At 40.0% G+C, this 21086-nt stretch overlaps 1 protein-coding gene across 12 annotated transcripts in view; it reads left to right on the top strand.

Moving 5' to 3' along the window:
- The window catches only part of SNX18 (sorting nexin 18), a 112515-nt gene extending 98781 nt beyond the window's left edge, over window positions 1-13734 (top strand). For 4 of the 12 annotated variants that reach the window (XR_012131135.1, XR_012131121.1, XR_012131130.1 and 1 more), the window contains one exon: window positions 11468-13734. The gene's annotated coding sequence lies outside the window, so the exon portion shown is untranslated. Of the gene's footprint in view, window positions 1-6372; window positions 6484-11467 lie in introns of all 12 variants that reach the window. The other 8 variants (XR_012131116.1, XR_012131114.1, XR_012131123.1 and 5 more) reach the window with 4 other exon arrangements.
- Window positions 13735-21086: the final 7352 nt, after the last annotated feature.

Below are 21086 nucleotides of genomic sequence, written 5' to 3'. Positions count from 1 at the left end.
TGTGGTAATGGGCAGACAGGAAAAGACCTTATTGTTAATACTTTATCTAAATAACAAATATTTTCTCAGGCAAAGTGCCACACATTTGAAACTTATCACAGGGTTAATATATTTGAAAATAAAGCTAATGAAAACATAATAAATAGTTGAAATGACTCTTTCACATACATTCCAATCAGCTCTGCAGATGATTAATTAATGAAGGAACTCTGTTACACCTATAGGTTAACAAACCTTCCAATATTTTAATGAAAGATAAAAGTTGCCTGCTACTGAATTATTTTGGTTTTAATCTAAAAAATAAAGAAATTCATCTAATTTCTTGCTATTCATGATGGCTTACAGTTTCAATGAAGAAAGAATGTTTCAACAAAACTTATTATAAATTTTTTTCTGTATGTGTTTTTAAGTTTAATTTTCATTAAGGCTCTTTTCTAGATCCTGAACCCATGTCTGATAAGAATATAGTCACTCTGAGCAGCAAATCTTTCACTTACTGTTAAAATAAGAGTGTGTGAGTTTTGTAGAATATATTAACTAGAAATGCGAGTCAGTTGTCAAGTGCCACAAACCTTGTATAAAGTATCTTGTGCAAAAAGAGGAATTTGTCCACAGCCATTCCAATCTCCTGGAATTCAAGTCACAGACAGGTCCCGATAGAGCTGGGGCTGTGGGTACCAATACAGCAGGGCTGGGAAGGCTGCCAACTCACTCCCAGCCCTGCCTCTGTCCCCTGGGAGCCTGCTTTGTCCTGTGGTAGACTGGCTTTCTTTCTGTTATGGAAAACACGGTTGCTGGCAATTGCCAAGTTTTATATTTTTTTAGCCTCAGTCACAGAGACTTGCTTTCTGGTCTCAAATGTAAGTTCTCAATGAACTCTAGTGAGGGGTGGCATCATGTTGCTCAACAGGCTGTTCCTGTGTTGGGTGGGGAGGGAGGGAGCAAGTTTTCTCAGAGCAGTGACAGGCTGGAGAGACAACACAATATGCCCCATGTATTAGGTTCCTCAGGCTGCTGTAACAAAGGACCACACCAACGGGGAAGCTTACACATCAGAAATGTATTGTCTCATTTCTAGAAGTGAGAAGGCTGGGCTCATGGTGTCAGTAGAGTCAGTTCCTTCTGAGCGCTCTGAGAGAGAATCTGTTCCAGTTCTCTGCCCTAGCTTCTGACAGACTGGCAATCTTTGGTGTTCCCTGGCTTACAGAAGCATCACCCTAATCTTGCCTTTATGTCCCTGTATGATTCTGTGTCAAAATTTCCCCTTTATATATGAACACCAGTCATCCTGGAATAGGGGCCCACCCAAATGGTATGACCCCATCTTAACTAATTACACCTGCAATGCCCCAATTCCCAAATAAGGTCACATTCTGAGGTACTAGGGGTAGGACTGCCACATATATATTTTGTGTTGGGGGCATTATTTAACCCACATACACCATGTAGGGCAGCACTTCATCTACAGGGTATCAGAGACCAAAGTATGAAAGCAAGAAGCAAGGACAAAGAGCTGTAAGCCTTTCAGATTCCACATTCCAAGAGAGAAAAATAAGTAAAAATCCTGCACCTAGTGAATGAAATAGAGAATCTCCTTTTTCCCTTTTTTTTTTTTTTTTCGGTGATGAGGTAAAATTAGACTTTAGGGATATAGATTGAGGTGGACTGTGCCTGGCTGCAGTGACTCGTCAGACACATTGACCTGCATGGACTGTTCCGTTTTTCTTCTGCAAGGTCACCTACCATTCAGACCTCTGGTTGCCCAGGGCTGAGGGGACTATGGGGTATTAATTTAAACAGTAGAAAAAAGAGCCTGGTTTCTTCTGCTGTCCAATGAATCTGAATACGACTGGGGAGTAGAGAGAGTTTGGAGAGAGGAGAAAAGCAGAGTGCAGTGCCCTACTACCCCCTCTACCGCATTGGGGCGCTGGAAGGGGCTAGCGTCTGGAGTGGAGGGTAAGAGCGAGCCTTCCTTTGCCCCATTTCCTGTCTGGGCCCATTGACAGAGGGCCTGCAGAGGGCCTGGCTCCGCCAGTCACTGGAGGGCAGCAGAGCGGGCAGCAAGCAGCTCTGGGCCCGAGATGGCAGAGGAGCCACCCAGACTGCCGAAACCGCTCCTCTCCTTGCACTGCTCATCCCAAGAGAAGGGAGGTGAGTCTCGGAGCAGCAGCACCAGGGCATGCAAACTAGGTTTAATATGCACCTAGTTTTCTTTTTATTTTCTTTACTTGTTAAATTTTAATATTTCTAATATCTTTAGCATAAATTCTCCTTAATAATAATGTGTTTTTTAATGTGTTTAATAATGTGAAAATTTTGCCAAGGTTTTCAAAATTCCAGTCTCTGGAGAACCCAGCGCTATCACAGGGCACAGGATGGGCAGAGTCTCCCATTGACTAAAGAGACTCATAAGGTACTGAATTGAGCTAAATTTTGTACCTGAAATTACCATAAATTGACAGGATTAAGATTTCCATAGTTTTACCTTATCCTGCCCTCAAATCAAATCATGTCAAATCACAATATATGGCAGGATTACCATAAATCAACAGGACTAAAATTCAGTGGCAAAGTTAAGTGTGTAAAAATGAAATATTTTTATTCTGACAATTATGCTTTTATTATTCCATTTTTTACTGGGTGCCATGGAATAGATGGAGCACATGCACTTCATCTGCACAACAAACCAGTGGGTCATACTATTATTATTCCCAAACAACAGATAAAAAGATTAAGGACTAGTGAAGTTGAGAAACAAACTAAAAACCCAGTGTGTGTGAACTGTATGGCATGTGAATTATATCTCAACAAAGCTGTTAAAAAACAAAATACAATGAAACAATTCTGCTTGATGATAAAGCCCACATGTCATATATCATAGAAAATATCTTGCTTAGATGGAGCTGCTGCTGGTAGCAAGAAAAAGAGAGCTTATTCTAGGTTTTTCGTGTTTAGGAGAGTGTGATATATCCCAGGACAGAGATTTATTAATTTTGTTATAACAAAGTTCCGAGGCCAGGTCCTGACAAAATAAACTAATACAAATTCTGTCGTTCTGTGTATTCGAGGATGTGTCCCCGGGGATGTGTCTCCCATGGGGAATCAGGGTACCTCTTCAGAGCACAGAGGGCAGACTGAAGGTGGCTTTGCTTACAAGGAAAAAGGGAAAATTCATCATCTTTTTGGACATTAACTTAGATTCATCACTTTTCAAACCCATGTTTTGTGTGATTTTGATGAAATATTAATTCAATCCCTAATTAAAAGCACTAGTGTACCTCTTTGAAGAGGTAATCATCAAATACAACTAGGAGAGTTCGTTCTGTTTTTATAAGCCCTAAAAGCAAAGTAAATGATCACCTTACAAGATATACAAAAAAATATTCATACTAAGTCTTTCTAATTCTCTTGTAATTCACAAGCATGATGACACCTTTTTCTCATAATTTATGATAATGGATCCAAGTTGGATCTCATTTTATAATGTATTCTCTTAGAGAAATTACTTGACCTAGCTGTCAAAATGGATATTTGTTGAAATGACAAATTTGAAAGCCATTTGTGAGTTCTGTTCATGAGTTGAGATGAGAATGAAGGCGACATTACAAAGTCCTTTAATTATCTCAGATGCTACTATAAAGAAAATAATATGCTAATGTTCAAAGCAAAGTCATACAAAACAGTCATTGAGATGAAGTCAGTTACATACACAATGGATTCCTGTCTCTTGAAAACCATCATCTGAACACATTTCAGTAACATTCTTCTTCAAACACAAGTAATGAACCACAGAAAAACCCTGAGGTCTGCCATTCTTCATTAGGCACTTGCTGATTTCCTACCATGGAAGGTCACCCAGGGTGCTGAATGAAATGAAAAATGCAAATTGTCCAACTATGTGTACAGTGTAAACCACTCACAAGGAGAAAACAGATATGATGTATTAGGATCTGATACAATATTACACTTTATTGTAAACAAAGACAATTATGAGAAGACTCAAAATAAGCAGTTAATAGTTGTTCCTTTGAGAAGCATACATTGGGAATGGTGGTCTTTTACAAATTATTGTTAACAAGAATTTATGCTAAAGATATTAGGAGTATTAAAATTAACAAGTAAAGAACATAAAAAGAAAACAAAAACAGTGGGCTGCCACTTCATAATGAATAGCAGCCCAAGAGGGCTGAGTTTGTCTCTTGGGAGTGGACCCCAGGAGCCCATCACTTTCTGACCCAGCAGTAAGTTGATTGCTCTGTTTCTGAACGTCTTCATGTGCCACTGACTCCTATGGATCCTTTGTACCATCCACTGAGCCACCAGGAGGTGACAGCACGCTGCAGGGTATGGCTGAGTCTCCTGGGGGTCCTCACCGCATAGGTCTACCTTTCTGATGTAGTAACAACATCAGATCCAGGAACTTTTATAATGGTGGTGGTGGCTATTGTTAGAATGTATACTGTAATGTTCCAGTAGGTAGTTAGGTTCACTAAAACTGGAGAAATTCACAGATAAAAAAGATTTTTTATTTGAAGGAAAGAATATTGCAGTTTACAGTGTTGGGATAATGATCAACAAAAAGCAAATTTTGGAGAACTTCAGTTTTGACCTCCTGAACCTACCATCCTGCTGAACTGGAATATTGAAACCATATATTCTGGGGGACTTGTAAAATACAGTTTGACTTCTTTTACTTCACTATGTAAACTGCAGGCTTTTATTTTTTTTAAAACCACATATTCACATAAAAAAAATGAAACATCTGTTTTCTAGACATTTGAAACCTTCCCTTAAATGCCATTTCATTCTTAATATTCTACTTTCCTCCAGCTGTAGATTTTATCTGCTGGTAGAGAATAATAAATGGTGGGACATTAAAAAAAATCAGCGTTGATGGGTTCCAACATCAAATCAAAAGATGAGTATTTCCAATAAAAGTTTTCAAAGGTATTAAAATAGCACTCGATTTGTTTTTTAAATAGAATGTAAGATTTTGAAAAATTTGGCAAAGTGTCAAGGATAGGCTGGAAAGTAAGGATATCTACATGCAAATATGTGCCAGCTGTGTTTTCTGACCAAGATGCTTTGCTCTGCTCTGTCTGATTCCTAGATGTGAAACGTTCACAGACAAGCCTCCTTTCTAAACTCCATCAGAGAAAACTAGATGCTGATGATGTGGTCTTGTTTCCAAGTTTCTGTCCCTTAAAAGTGCTATGTTTATTTGCACCTGAGGACCTTTGCACTTGCTCTTTCTTCTGCTTGGAACTCTCTTCCCTATGATCTGCATGTGGCTGACTTTGTTTCGCCATTTGGGTCTGTGACAAGCTGAATAGCCCTCAATGATGCCCACATCCTAATCCTTGGAACCTGTGAAATGTTACCTTACATGGCATAAGGGACTTTGCAGATGTGATTAAGGATCTTGTGATGGGAAGAATTGCCTGGATTATTTGGGTAGGTCCTATGTAATGGTGAGGGTCCTGGTAAGGGTAGGACAGACACAGGAGAGAGAGTGTCAGAATCAGAGAGAAATTTGAAGATACTACTCTGCTAGCTTTGAAGTCAGGGAAAGAGGGCCACAGTTAAGGAATGCAGGGAGCCTCTAAAAGCTGGAAAAGGCAAGGGATAGGTTCTCACTAGAGCTTCCAGAAGAAATGAAGCCCACTAACAACTTGATTTTCACTCAGTGAAAGCTATGTTGGACTTCTGACCGCCAGAACTGTGAGATTGTGATGTTGTTTTAAGTCACTAACTTTCTGGTAATATCTTACAGCAGCAATAGGAAACTAATACAAATCTTTACTCAAATGTCACTTCTCAGAGAGACTATTATATCCTAACTAAACAATCTTCAGTCATTCTTTACCATATTATCTTCTCTCCACTTCATAGCAGTTCAGTACTATAAAATGTAATATGAAAATATTTTAGGTAATAAGCACATTAAATTCTTTTCCCTGCTTTTAGCATATAGACTCCTTAGAGACAGAAGGGACACTCTTGTTTGCTACTAAAGCCCTAGCAGTAGAAAAATGTCTAGCACATAGTAGGTGCTCATAAAAATGTGTAATGCTTCCTCCTTTATAGTCATGCTTCCTCTTCCTCTGCTTTCCCAGAATATATTTGAGGGAAAGAGGAAAAAACTATTTTCATTTTAAATGAGTTTTTATTGCAAAACAAACTATGTGGAACCATTTTAAATGTTGGGTGGGATTAGAGTCCTCCTGACCCCCTCTTCTTTCCTGCTTGCCTTTCTTCCCAAGGTTGGGAATAAGCCCACCCAAGCAAGTTATTCCAGAATTCTATCAGATTGTTCAAGCCAAGAAGGAGGCTGAAATTCTAAGATTCAGATCTCTGGTAAATTTCTTACAGGATGTAACCTGAGCCTTAATTTGATGTACTTCCTGATATGACATTATCATTCATTTGTGACTTATTGGAAGCCTCTATGGGCATGTACAGGAGAAGAGATTGGAAAGTGGGGTAAGTGAGGCATTCATCAAATGCCCGTGCTTGGCACACAGGGTCTGTCCTGCCTTCCTCTGTCACGGTAGACTTGTCTAGCCTCATCTTTACCCACTCTCCTCATGTGGCTTATGTTCTTAGGCTCCCAGGAATCCTTGCTGCTCCCTTGAAACTCTGTAGTTTTATACCCTGTGTCTTACTCATGCTGATTCTGAGCTAGGAAGGTCAGTCCCTGTCCACATGGGAAACTTTGTATCTTCCTTCAGAGAAGAGTTCCCCTCTTCTATTCCCCACCACATTTTCCTTGGGTAACTTACTAAGAGGAACAGCAGAGGTATGCTTTCATGGTCATCTGTCTGAAGGCAGGAGCACTGTCTTATGCACTCTCGAATCTTTAATGCCTAGAGTTTTTAATCCAACATGGTTAGTTGTTGGAAGAAGAGATCAGTGTCCTGAATTAGATGGGACCAGGGCCATGCATTATTCATCTCCATATCTCAGAATAGTGAGTGGCCCAGAGTGGCCCTGAAAACAAGTTTAATAACCACATATTTAATACATATTAAACAGCATGTGTGGCACACTGCTTGCTATCCCTAGTAATATTCTTAGCTTATAAGATTTTTAGCTTGGCACTTAGGTATCTAGAATGTTTCTTTACAGCTAGGTGTGGCCAAGCAACCAAATTCTGGCCAATGAAATCTGAGCAGAGGTGTCATGTGTTATCTTCTAGGAACCTTCATCAAGAGATGGATGGCATGTGCTCTTTGACCCTTCTTTGGGTCCTGTCTCCCATTCTCCTGTTTGGCACATGGATGCCTCTAGTCATAGTGTCAGAATTGTGATGTGGTATCCTGGGGGTAATAATAGTGGGATACTGTCAACATCCCAGACCTGGGACAAAAGAAATGATTGGTCATTGGTATCTGCAAGAAGAGGGCTGTATGGAAAAAGCTGCCTATCAGGAGTCATAACTGTTCATGGAGAGAATCAGTCAACCTACAGGGAGGTAGGTAAAGGAATAATATCTGACCTCACTTCCCTCCGTCTTCCAATCAATATCCCCCTTAAGCTGAACTAGAAGTCAGAAAGTGAGAAAGCCCATTGATAGTGGGGACCTCCAGGAGTAGAGAAGGATGGACAGTGGATTTGGCTAGGTAAATAGAAGATAACCAGCACTCTTGGGTAGGTCATTTAAAAAAAAGAGAGAGAGAATTGGGTGAAATAATCTCTACTCCTCATTCTAATTGTAATAGTCAGACTGGATTTTCTGTATTAATTGGTTTCACTTTCTCAGACCTTCAGGCCAAGGCTACAGGGCAACTTGCAGTCAGGCATTCCAGAGTGTCAGGTATTAGAGACCAATGTTCCAAATCAAAATAACATTAGTTTGTGAAAGGAGGACACATAAAACAATAGGTCATATTAAAAAGGCCAGAAACAGATCCACACACATATGAACAACTGATATTATGACAAAAGTAACACTGCAGCACAGTGGCAAAATGATGGTCTTTGTGATAAGCAAGCTGTGCCAGTTGTAGACCTATATGGAAAAAAATCTTAACCTGGACCCCATATACAATTCCATATGAACTGCTGGCCTAAATGTAAAAAACAAATAAATGTAAAGAAAACATAGGAAAATATTTTCATGATGTAGTTGAAGGGTAAAAGAATGGATCAAAGACTTGAACAAGCATTTCATAAAGAGGCATATTCAAATAGCCACAAACATAAGAGGTCACCTACAAACATAAGAGGTCACCTTCCTTCACAATCGCCAGAATGACTAACATTACAAAGACTGACAATAACAAGTGCTAACAAGGAAGTGGAGCAAATGGAACTCTCATATACTGCTAATGAATATGGTAATTGGCACACTTTCTAGTGCCTAGTAAAATAGGTTTTATAGTATCTACTAAAGTTGACCATATATGAAACCTATGATCCAGAACAACTAGGTATGTCCATGAAAGAAATGCCTACATACATTCACTAAAAGACACATCTAAGAATATTCACAGCAGTATATACTATAAGAGCCAAAAACTCTAAAAACCCAAGTGGAAATCAGCAGTAGAATGGGTACATGACTTGTGCTGTTTTCTATAATGAAATACTAGTACAGAGCAATAAAAATGAATTGCTGCCTATAGCAACAAGGTGAATCTCATGAAAAGGACACAGAAAGGACACAGTGAATGATGAAATGTATACAGACTTTTAAAACAGGCAATGCAATACTCAGTGGTGTCAGAAAGCATGGTTATGCTTACATTTTGGGGAAATGTGACTGGGGAAGGCAAGAGGGCAGTGCCTGGGGTGCTGGTAAATTTTGTTTCTTGATCTTTGTTGTGTGTTCACTTAGGGAAAGCTTTTGAATTGTACACTGATCTGTGTCTGTCTCCAAATAGAAATGTACTGACTCCAAGAAGTACATTTTATAATTTAATACTGCTTTATCTTTTTAAAAAAATTACAACATGGAAAGGAAACTGAACACCAGCTTTTTCTGTTCAACATTAACATAAAGATCAGGACAAAAGTCTGTCTGTCTTGCCACTAGAGAATTAACCACAGTGGACTCTTTCAAACAAGGTTTCTTTGAACAGGTGTTCAAAAACAAAAAGGTTTCTTAAGTCATTTGTGAGATCAAATTTTACGCAGTCCTGGGTATTGTGTCAGGAATCATGCAATGAGATCACTTTCTTTTGCCCACATTTCTCTCTGATAAAGAAAATAAATCTATTTGACAGAACAAAGAATTGCCTCAGATGAAAATATGTTGAAAAAAGAAAAGGCAGCATTATTCTCAACTTTGAGTGCCTAAGAGAAAAATGATATGTTTAAAAGAAAGAGTTCTCTGTTGTAGAAAAGATTACATTTTTATGTACTCTGTCAGCAGTTATGCATTTATTAAATTTCAAGTAATACCAACAAGTATTTTAGATGACTTACCAGAAAGACACATTAATATAGAATGGTACTAAAAATAACAGTGATAATCAAAACACCCAGAACAAGAGCTGTGTTGAAACAGAGAGGCGTGGGAGGTAGTTTTACCATAAAACCTATATACACCAAATTTCTTCCAATTATACACACCTTTCACTCTTACTGTCCTAGTGGCCAAAGAAGAAGAGAAATTTAATAAATGATTCAGCTCTCATTTAAAAGAAATAAGAAGGAATAAAAGGAAGAAAGGAAGGGAGGAAGAAAGTGTGTTAGTTCAACACAAGATAAACATTCCTAGCATATTCAGAGAAAGTAATTAAGAGAGCTGTTTACATACAGTTTTAAAACATAATAAAAATTGTCATTATAGGAAGTTTTATAGTGTATTTGCAAACATTTTATCTCTGGCAAAAGGCAAAACCATGACATTAAGTCATGGTTTCTTGAAGCTTCAATGCAATTATGTACTTCTGGTGATTTAACTTTGAAATGAATTGAAATGACTGTGTAGTGTCCAGGAATTGTTAACCCAAGGTTCCTTGGCACACCACTCTAGGGCAAAATTAGAGTAACCCAGACAGTTTGTCTCACCCTTTCCCCAGTCAACCCTGCAGAAGCCCCCCAGCTGTTCATGGGCATCTGAGGGGATGGCCACATGTGTTCTCTGGTGTGGCCCTCAGCTACCAGGAGACCCCTGCACTCAGCTACCCTCCTCTAAGGTTTTGGTGGTGATATTTGTGTCAGGCCTGATGTACCAGCTCCCACTGAGGACAGATGCCACCGAGCTATTACAGCTATGCTTCAAAGCCACAAAATGTGTCCCTGCTGCTGCAGCTGTTGGCACTGATCTCTCTCTCTCTCTCATGCCCACTGCATGTAATGCTTCTTTCCTCAGGGCTGAGGTGGCCCTGGCACAAACTGTCATCCCAGCCTCAGCCAAAGGCAGCCCATCTTCCTCCAGGGTGCGCTGGGCTGTCCAAAGCTGGGGCCAGAGCTCTCGACATAGTGGTGTTTTTACTTTCTTGTTGTCTCCTCTCTTTTAGGACCCTGCTGCTAATTTACTCTAATTTTGAGTAAAGTGTGGGTAATTTTGAGTAAAAATTTTGTTCCTCTCTAAAGTGAGTCTATTACCTTGAACCAGACATTACTCCTCTGAAATAAAGCCTTTCCCAGGAGAGGGGGATCTGCTGTCTAGAACGCCCAGGTTCAGGGGACTCCGGGAACAACCGTGAATGAGCAGACTTCAGTGACATCAGCATCTGCCTGACACCATCCTTCCCGGACGTTTATGTCTGCTGCTTAGATCTTGCCTAATGCCAGGCACTTCCAGCACGTGCACATTCCTCTTCTGACCTCGCAACATCCCTAAGAGGCAGCCCCATTTAAATGACAATAGTCACAGTTGCTCAATGCCTGCTGTGTGCTGGGCACTTTGTGGTATTATTTCAGATTTTCACAATCACTTTCTGGGAAGAAATTGCTATTAGACAAATTTTAAAGATGAAAGGTTAAGTGGTGAGGTTAAGTGACTTGCCCGAGGCCTCAGTGAATGAATGCTAGAGCTAAGACTCAAAGAGAAAGAGAAAGCCCAGGTTCGTGGGAATCCAGCCTGAACTTTGTCTGGATGAAGTTTTCTGGTAGTACACAGCCTTTGGAACCAGAACCTTCTTATGAGCAGCTCTCAACACACATTCAGTATTTTCACCTTTTGCTTTGAAAATATAGGAGACAGATAGGCACTTCCAACATACAGCCTCATGGGTCCTGGCATAAGTCTGCTCCTAGACTTCTATTTGTAGATGTTAATTTCATTCCTTCATCATTTTCTGAGGGCAGCGTCCAGCTCTAGTACCCTAGGAATGTGTTCCAGAGGTGATCAATTCAAATCCTTCCCTTTGCCTGGTTTGCGCCCATAGCAAACCCTGGGCCTACTCAGGCTGAGGAGGACTGCTCCCCTGTGTCTTGTTAGTACCACTGTCAAAGCCCTCACCCTGTAATTGACATTTCTTAATACCTCTTTCTTCCCTTTCCTCACTCTCAGTTCTATTTAGGAACCGCAGCCCACACCTGCCTCTGCAGTGGACCATGTGACCATCTTCTGATCATGTGATTGATTAGCTCAGCTTAGGCCATCTGTGCCACCCCTGAACCAGACTGAGTTCCAGACACTTCCCAGGATTGCTGGGCAAAGACACTGTCTCTTCTGGCTGGATCTGAACAACGACACATGTAGCACTGGGAGCTGCTTACAGCAGTGTCTGGACTCTGAGGGGAGCCTGCCTTAGAACATAGCCATAGAGAAATGGAAGAGAAACCCAGTGACCAAGCTACTGAGAGGGAGTTTATCTGAGGTAAACCCTCATCGCGACTTTTCAATCTTATGAGCCAATAGATTTCCTTCCTTATTTGGGCCTGATTGAGCCAGATATTCTGTTGCTTGCATTGCAAGCATCTTAAATATATATATTATGTAATAATGACTCAAGCTTTAATGTCTCTCCCACTAGATTGTGGGTTTCTTGATCCATTGGGGGAAAATTTGTTGAATGAATAAATGAATGGGCAAAAGAAGAAAGAGAGATGAGTTGCTCCTGTATGTTGAGGGCTCATTTAAGGCCATTGCCAGTTCATTAGCTATTCATTTCTCTTCCTGATTCATGGACATTCACTAGTTAAATAGCTAAGCCCCTGGAGGAATCTTTAAGTCCCAATATCCTTGGTCAAGAGCAGTTGTTCATCTTGGTGGTAAGGAGGCCAGCTCCACTAGAACTTATGGAATCTTTGCAAACCCAGGGATAACTCAAAGAGAATCCTAAGGATGAACCTTATTGCATCTCTTACCATGGAATAAGCAGAAGAAACTGATGCACCCATTTTTGAATAAGTATTGGCATCAGAGCACCTCAGAAATGGACACCTGCAGTATGTTGCCATTTGACTCCGAGCTCAGAGATGTTGGTATTTGGAGGCCTCAACACGATTCTGCTCTGCAAATTAAATCATGGGGATCAGGTGGAAAAGGTGGTTTAAGTGTGTGTGGGCTTTTCATTCTCTACTGTATGACTCCGATGAATCCTTGCTGTTCCTGTGCATGTGTGTACCCACACATGTACCCCACTGTCTGCTGAGTCTCAAAATAAAAACATGAAGCTGTCATAGAAGCCCAAAGAGAAAAAGAACATGTGTGGGGACATATTTCTTAATGCTTCCTCTGGTTTTGCTTGCCCTGGCTGTTGTGGCCTCCTCTGCTTGACACCACCCCTCACCCCACCCCGAAACAGCTTTACTCTGTGGTAATGTTGGTCAGAAAGAAATGCCCTGGCCTTGGCCTCTTGATTTCACAGCATCAAATGTCATAGGTAGTGAACACTGTGGAGGAGGCATTGCACACGCAACTGTGAGTTAGCAAATAGGAACTAAAAGCTTTCGGGCAGCAGTGGGCAGGAAATAATGGGTGACAGAAAGTGTTGCTCCAAGAATCAGGTTCTAGGCTGACTCTGCCACCAGTCTTGAGCCTCTTGACAAATCCTTGTGCTTTCCTAGACCTTGATTTCTTTAATAGCAAAAGAGGGAGGTTCTGGGTAATAAGGCAAAACGGCTGCTACTACCCAGACACATCCCAGTGGCAATAAGGTGGATAAAAGCCGTTTTCCAGTTCCTCCAGAGTTTGTCCCAGCACCACCAGCAGCTTCCAGGGAGATTATCCTGAATCCCTCCCTCACCCTCACAGATATCCAACAGCTTGCTCCTCACTCAGAGTGTCTCATTTGCAAAAGGCTCATGCCTCCTGTCACGCTGTCCCATCTAGAAACAGATAAAAGGAATATTCACCTGGTATATGCTATGGTCTGAAAGTTGCATCCCCCCAAAATTTATCTCTTAACCCCTAAAGATGATGATGTTAGGAGGTGATTAGGTCATGAGGGTGGAACTTCTATGAATGGGATTAATGCCCTTGTAGAAGAGTCTCCAGAAAGATCCCTAAACCGTTGAACCATGGGAAGACACAGTGAGAAGTCTGAGATCCAGAAGAGGGCCCTCAGATGACCACGCTGGTGTCCTGATTTCAGACTGCCAGCCTCCAGGGCTGTGGAAAATACATTTCTGTTGTTAATAAACTACCTAGTCTGTGGTATTTTGTTATAGAAGCCCAAACTGACTAACACAGACCCTAAAATTAAAGGGGTTGCAACTAAAAGACCACCTGAAGGGGTACCACAAAGGACCGTTCACCTGTAGAAGAGCTCTATCCATCACTCATTCCATCATCAACCATCCACTCATTCTTTCATTTGCTCATTCAACAAATATCTATGTTGAATTAATTCCTGCACTCAACAAATGTAATACCACCAGGATTTAGGGGTACAAAAGTAAGTAAGGTGTGGACATTACTTTCTTGTTGTTTTATTTAGTGGGAGATTAATAAGTAGCCCTAAAATCATTATAGTTGAATTGCTTTTGAGAGAGAAGTCCTGGAGTGCTATGGAAGTGCACAGGAGGGGCACATGTGTCCCTAGACTTTGCAAAGGAAATGATGTATAAGGGTGAGCAGCAGAAGTTAGCTGAGGAAGAATGGATGGGGGGAGTCTACAGCGTGTTCCAGGCAGGAGCAGCTTATGTGAAGTCCTGAATAAGACACAGTGGTTTGAAGTAGAGATTACAGGATGTTGATGGGAAACACTTGAATCAGGTGGTAGGCCTATGGTACCTCTGTAGATTCTTGATCAAGAGAATAGCATAATAAAATATACTTTAGGAAAACAATTAGTGTGCTTCCTGTGTTCATCAGGCATCAGAGATGACAGAGACCAGAGGAAGGGAGAGGAGTAAGCAGGTATTGGCAATAATGAAGACAAAGACTAGAGAGACCTGCCCCACAAAAAGAGACAATACGGAAACTGTAGCCACAGACTGTCTTTCAGATTAGCCCATGCTAAACTAGGAGAGCCTTGAAGAGATAATAAATAAGTAATAAATGAACTAAGTAAGAAGTGAACTGAGGACTTGTCATCCAGTGGGTGGAATTCTCTTACATTGACTTGGACTTATTTATCCAAAGATCCCTAGGGTTTCCCAGAGGAGTTTTGGAGACTCCATTTCACCAGAATAGAGAAAAGTTTTATGTTGATCTATTTTGTACAAATGGAGGCTTAAAAACCACTAGTTTACATTTTCACAATATGCATGTTCTATCCAAAGCCCAGTGTTCCTGGAAATTATTGAATTTGAATTTGTATGTGTGTCTAGACCACCATTCTCTCAGAAGTTTCCATCCAAGTCCCTGCCAAACACATGACCACTCCTTTTCTGCTGTTGTGCTGTTGTTTTCTGTTGCCCCACCCTCCCTATCTAATTCCAGACTCAACTCAACAAAGAAAAACCTTCCTTAGCATCAACCCTCTTTATTTTAATTCTTCTGCAGCTTTTCTCTAGAGGGTGAAAAAATTAATCTATTATTGTTAGCACCAGCAATCATAATAAAGCATGAAAACTGTCTGATGAGTTTTTAGTTCAGCCAAATCCCTTAAAGAGAAACAGGAAACAGAACAGTATTTTTCCTTGAGTGGAGTGATCATTTCTCAAGGGAAATAACAGAAGTTCTGTGTTTTGTGGGAGAAAGGGGATAGTGAAGAGGGAGATAAAGGATGTTCAGGCGAAGTGCCTGGCTCAAAGGAGTTGTTCAGTAAATGGTGAGTTCTTAGATTCTTTCCTTCATTCTACAAACACACACTCTGATCCCTAGGAGGTTTATTGTATTTGCCTACCAAGCTGTCTCTTGGCAATGTCAACAAAGTTACCACACAAATGACACCTAGTGTCTATCAGCGGGCTTGCATATTTCCCAAGTTACCCAGTTCAACACAGTGAGGGAGAACCAGAGGCTCTCAGACCTGGAGGGGCCTTTAAAAATGACCCACGGTCAGTTGCCAGTAAGATCCCTACCAAGTTCTGCAAGTCGGTCTTTGGACAACTCTGGTGGGGAGAGCTTCTTGATATTGAGCTGAAATTAATGACCTCTTAGCTTTGCTCTATTGCTCTAAGAAATCCAGCATTGGGGATGGGGGACAGGGGTGGGGGTGGGAACAGAAGATAATTATTCTAGCTCCTCCCCCTTCTCGACAATCCTTGGACTACTGGAGGACAGATACCAAGTTGTCTGAGTCTTCTCTCCTCCAGGGTCCCTGTCTCCTAGTCTTTGAAACCTTTCTATGGGACAGGGATCCAAAATTATGTTGGTCCATCCCCAAAGAGGCTCTCACTTTTCTGCTCTTAAAAATATGCTGTTAGGACACAAATATTTCTGTGTTGCCTAAGTAGTGCAGAAGAGAAGGGATTCTGTCTTATTCCAGAGTCTTCCATTTATGACCAGTGTGGCTTTGACAAGTTACTTAACCTCTAGGAACCATGGTTTAAAAAGTAGCCTCATGTAAAGTGCCAATTACAGTGCCTGGCATAAAGGAAGCATCTGAAAGCTGGTATCTACCCTGTATCCATTGTTGTTCTATTAATGCAGCACTCAGTTTTTAACTGATAACATCATACTATTGACTCAGAGGTTTTTTTTTACCCAAAAGTAAATTCAGAATAATAAATGGTCCCAATCCACGGCTTCCTCATTCTTCAGACACATTTGTTTTATTATATTAGCAAATTTCGATTATACAACACAGAACTATCGGCTATAGACAAAATGTTATATAATAGATCATCAGAACTTATTTATAACTGGAAGTATGTATCCTTTTATCAACCTCTCCCTATTTCCTCTATAGGGAAGGAAGAAATTTCCTCTAAGCCTGGAGGTTTTTCCAACTGCTTTAAGTATCAAATTGACATGAGACAGATTATCAAGAGAAAAAAACAAAGTTTAATTATGTATGTCCAGGGTAGACATGGAGAGATTCCAAAGACAGTCAGGGAGAATAAGGGATATAAGCTCCTATGTGCTTATAATGTACTTTAATGACCCCCTTGGGAAACTCATTGAGGAATAGAATTTTTCTATTTTCTAGAAGAATTTTACTCAAGTTAATTTAGGTAAGGCTAGTACTTGAAGCTAGTAATTGAAGCATCCTGAACCAAGGAGAAGGGGTAGGGGTCTGAGACTTGGAAGGAAAAGGAAAGCAATTCACAGGAATATGGAAGAGTAAATGTTTGATAAACAAATGTTTGACAGAAATAATGGGTCACAGAGAGGAATTTTAACAATCGGGGTTTGTCACATTCCTCCCTGTCTACCCTGCTAGCTTATATTATAATGTAGTTATTTAAGCTCTCCTCCTGGAGCAGGTCCTTTATCTATGTTCTTTGTAGGCAGTTAGGGGGTAGGTCAAAGTTTCTTCCTAAGTCTTTTGGGCCTTGGTAGTTTTCAGCTCTGAGATTGTCTGTGCGTCACAATGGCACATCTTGTGGCAGCTGCCCTTGGCCCCTACATCTCCCCACAACCCCTGCCAGCCACTATTTTATTACTCTCTATTTCTATGAGTTTGAGTTATTGTTATTATTACTTAGATTTGACACATAAGTAATACCATGCTATATTTGTCTTTTTTCTGTATGGCTTACTTCACTTAGCAGGCCATTGCTTAACATGAGCAAATTTAATAAACAAGCCTAAACCCTCTATAGCTTTATCTAAATAACTAAAAGTGTTTGCATGATTATGATAAAGAAGCAAGCCCTACTACCACTAGAAAACTTCCTCTGGGTTGATTCCAATCTATTATTAACCACCCTTGCAGTAAATATCCCCAACTTGTAAATAATTCACTGAATTTCAATTTCATCTTGTGAATAGTTTTCCCTCTTGAAAAAAAGAATGCCATGAAAATGCTGTCAGTGACTTGGGCCCAGGAGCACCAAGACTGTCCTGTGTTCTTTCTCTGCCAGTCCAGGAGACTTCAACAGTAGGAAATGCATTCTCTGCCATCTCCTGCAGGCACCTGGTGATCACAGCTTTTCTACCTATGTGCTTATAATGTACTTTAATAACACACTTAGGAAACTCATTGAGGAATAGAATTTTTCTATTTTCAGAAGAATTTTACTCAGTTAATTAAGGTAATGCTAGTAATTGAAGCAGATAAACCCTCCCATCTCAATGGTTTAACCCATTAAGTTATTTTTCACTCATATAAAGCCTATAAGGGGCATTCCTGATCAGTGGGTGTTCCAATCTCCAAACAGTAATTCAAGGCTCTTGGCTGCTTCCATATTGTAATTCTGCAATAGTGATACAGTATCAGATACAAAGGATATACCTGATGCAAAGGATAATGCAGGATAAAATGGAAAATATTTCAGTAGAGATAATGAAGAGAATGTCAGACTGACAGGGGAAGAAAAGAAAACGAAATGCCTTCAATTGAGGCTGACTTATGTCCATGACATAAGGATGCCAGGAGATATATACCCTGACCTCACTCACCTCCAGGGCTCTACATTTTTGAAACTGAACCACTAGCCAAAGGGCAGGGGAGCTCACTGATGAGCTTCATGCTGGCTGGCCCTTAGGACACAAAGCAGGGAGAAAGGGGTAGAGAGTGGTCTGCAGAGACAAACCAAAGACAGCAGCCAAGATTCACTGAACATATTTGAGGTGAAAGAAGTACAATCTGACTCGTGCTTTCCAGAGATTTATTTGGTGGCAGTGGAAACAGGGATTGGAGAGGGGAGATATTTGAGGCAGGAACATGTTAGGGAGGTAAAGGCCAGGGTGGAGCAATGATAGGATGAGAGGCAAGGGCTGAATACTGGAATCAGTAAATTGGTGGGTACAAGATGCAAGAAAATAGTCGAAGGGAATGCTATGGCCATGGTTTTAGGAGATGATGAGTTCATTTGGGGACATGTTGAGTATAAATTGCATTGGGACGTACATATGGAGATGTTCTGAGTCAGCCCAGACCCCAGGGGGACTGATTTTGTCATTTAGCTCTGCTGCTTTTTGGAAAACTTCTCAGCGATGCACAGATAGGCCTGGCCCAGAGCAAAATCATAGATGCCTATCTAGATCAACTCTGTTTCAGAAAAAAAAAAAATCTCTGGGGAGCAAAAGATACTTTATATGAATTCCATATCTCTAAGAATTATTTATTTTGTATGATATTGCATTGGTTTCCTGAAGATGCTGGCCATAGATGAGTACAAGGCAACATTTGCTACCTAAAATTTAAATAGAACTTAAAAGTACATGTTGGATTATGTCCCAGATGGATGGAACTAAATCAGTTTGTAAATGCTAGCAATAGCCTCAAACGCATGTTTTAAAACACACATCATATCTCCAAATTCATTGCTTAAAAATATAAAGTCAATACAACAGTTCAGCAAGCTTGGCTTCTTGCTTGCCAAATATTTGTCCAAAATTAAGGTCACTTTGATATAACAAATCAAATATTCGAACATATTCTTGACTGAATGTTGGGAGCAATTTTTAAGAATCATGAAAGATAATTCTAAATTGAACCTAAGTAAACAAACCTGGAATTTTATGTGGCTGACATTAATCTATGTGCAGTCTTACTATTCCACTCATCTTTTTAATATTTTTTAATTCAACTATTTACAATAATTATTATTCTAAAGGGATTTGGTTAATTGTAGGTTGAACCATTTCAAATAAAACTAGACAACCATTTTTATATTTCATATTTACACACTGAAGTACAAGTAGTTATTCTTTTTTTTTTTGAGAGGGCATCTATCATATTTATTGATCAAATGGTTGTTAACAACAATAAAATTCTGTATAGGGGAGTCAATGCTCAATGCACAATCATTAATCCACCCCAAGCCTAATCTCATCAGTCTCCAATCTTCTGAAGCATAATGAACAAGTTCTTACATGGGGAACAAATTCTTACATAGTGAATAAGTTCTTACATGGTGAACAGTACAAGGGCAGTCATCACAGAAACTTTCGGTTTTGATCACGCATTATGAACTATAAATAATCAGGGCAAATATGAATATTCATTTGATTTTTATACTTGATTTATATGTGGATCCCACATTTCTCCCTTTATTATTATTATTCTTTTTATTTTTAATAAAATGCTGAAGTGGTAGGTAGACGCATGATAAAGGTAGAAAACATAGTTTAGTGTTGTAAGAGAGCAAATGTAGATGATCAGGTGTGTGCCTGTAGACTATGTTAATCCAAGCTAGAAAAGAGCATTAAAACATCCACGGATGCAGAAGATTTCTCTCAAAACAGGGAGGGTGAGGTTCTAAGCCTCACCTCTGTTGATCCCCAATTTCTCACCTGATGGCCCCCCTGCGACGGTGCCTGTCTTAGGTTGTCACTCCCTTGAGGAATCTTACCCGTCTCTGGCTAACCAGTCATCTTCCGGGGCCATACAGGGAGATGTTAAGTTGGTAAGTGAGAGAGAAGCCATATTGTTTGAAAAAGTTAGCTTTTTACTTCTTTGCAGATTTATGCCCTGTGGCTTCTATGCCCAGCATTTGTTTTGAGGTATCTTTACCACTTGGAGGAATTATGATACTCGGTAAATTCTATATGAGACACGAGTTCTATTTAAGGGTTGTAATTAGGAAGGAAGAAGAAAAGCTATAGAGGTAGCAGACGGAAGAAAACATGGGAGGATTGATTATTTGACATATCTTCTTGTAGAGTAACTTAAGCATGTAGAGTAACTTAAACCACTAATTAAATTGCACACACACATTAACATAATAGGAATACAGTTACATAACCAAAGCAGATCTATAATTACCAGCCATCTCCAGTGAAGCCAAGAAAACCAGTTAGGCACCATAGGCATTTGGGAAAATTTGTCTATGATATAATGGATATTGTCCAACTGTACTTGAACAGTCTGAGAGAAATCAGACAAATTAAATCAACCCATTCCTGGGCACTGTTCACACCCCATATGTTTTTTTAACAGTAGATAGTCTGTAGTTGTAAGATTTTGGAGCGCTACAACTTGCACTTCTCCTAATTCTTGTTTGAGTTCCAACAGTATAGATCCAGTCAAATTTGTTGTTTTACTGAAAGCACAGGCCAGCTTAGATATCTCCTTCTTCATTCCAATGGCAAGTCCAGGAACCGGTGGGATGGATGCAGCTACAACTGCAGCATCGCCTGGATCTTTGTTGAGGTTTTTTGATGATCATCTTCTGGTATGACTCTTCTAGAGAGTACTGATGTTGCAAGTTCTTCTTCATATCGTATCTTAGTTCATTTTCTGGGTAGCCAAATTAGGCTTTGATCTCTGTATAAACACAAACAGACCCTTTGCCCACACTTTGATATGCCCTTTATACCATTGTGTAGAACTCATTGAAGGTCACCACACAGGAACTGTTTTTTTTTTTTAAGAGAAAGGAGTATTATCCGAAAAGTGTACCTCCATAGCTGATCATCTGACACCCTTTAAGAGATCAAAATTAAGGATATTTAAAGCATGCATTAATCATTGATTTACAGTTAGTTTTATCCTATCAGGGAGTAATTCCCCTTCTCTTTCTTTCTTTCTTTTTTTTGTTATCTTTAATCTACACTTACATGAAGAATATTATGTTTACTAGACTCTCCCCTATACCAGGTCCCCCTATAAACCACTTTACAGTCACTGTCCATCAGCATAGCAAAACGTAGAATCACTACATGTCTTCTCTGTGTTGTACAG

Source organism: Manis javanica, chromosome 1, assembly GCF_040802235.1.
Source record: "Manis javanica isolate MJ-LG chromosome 1, MJ_LKY, whole genome shotgun sequence".
NCBI lineage: Eukaryota > Metazoa > Chordata > Mammalia > Pholidota > Manidae > Manis > Manis javanica.
The sequence above is the reverse complement of the archived record's forward strand: the minus strand, read 5'-3'. Positions and strand labels throughout refer to the sequence as shown.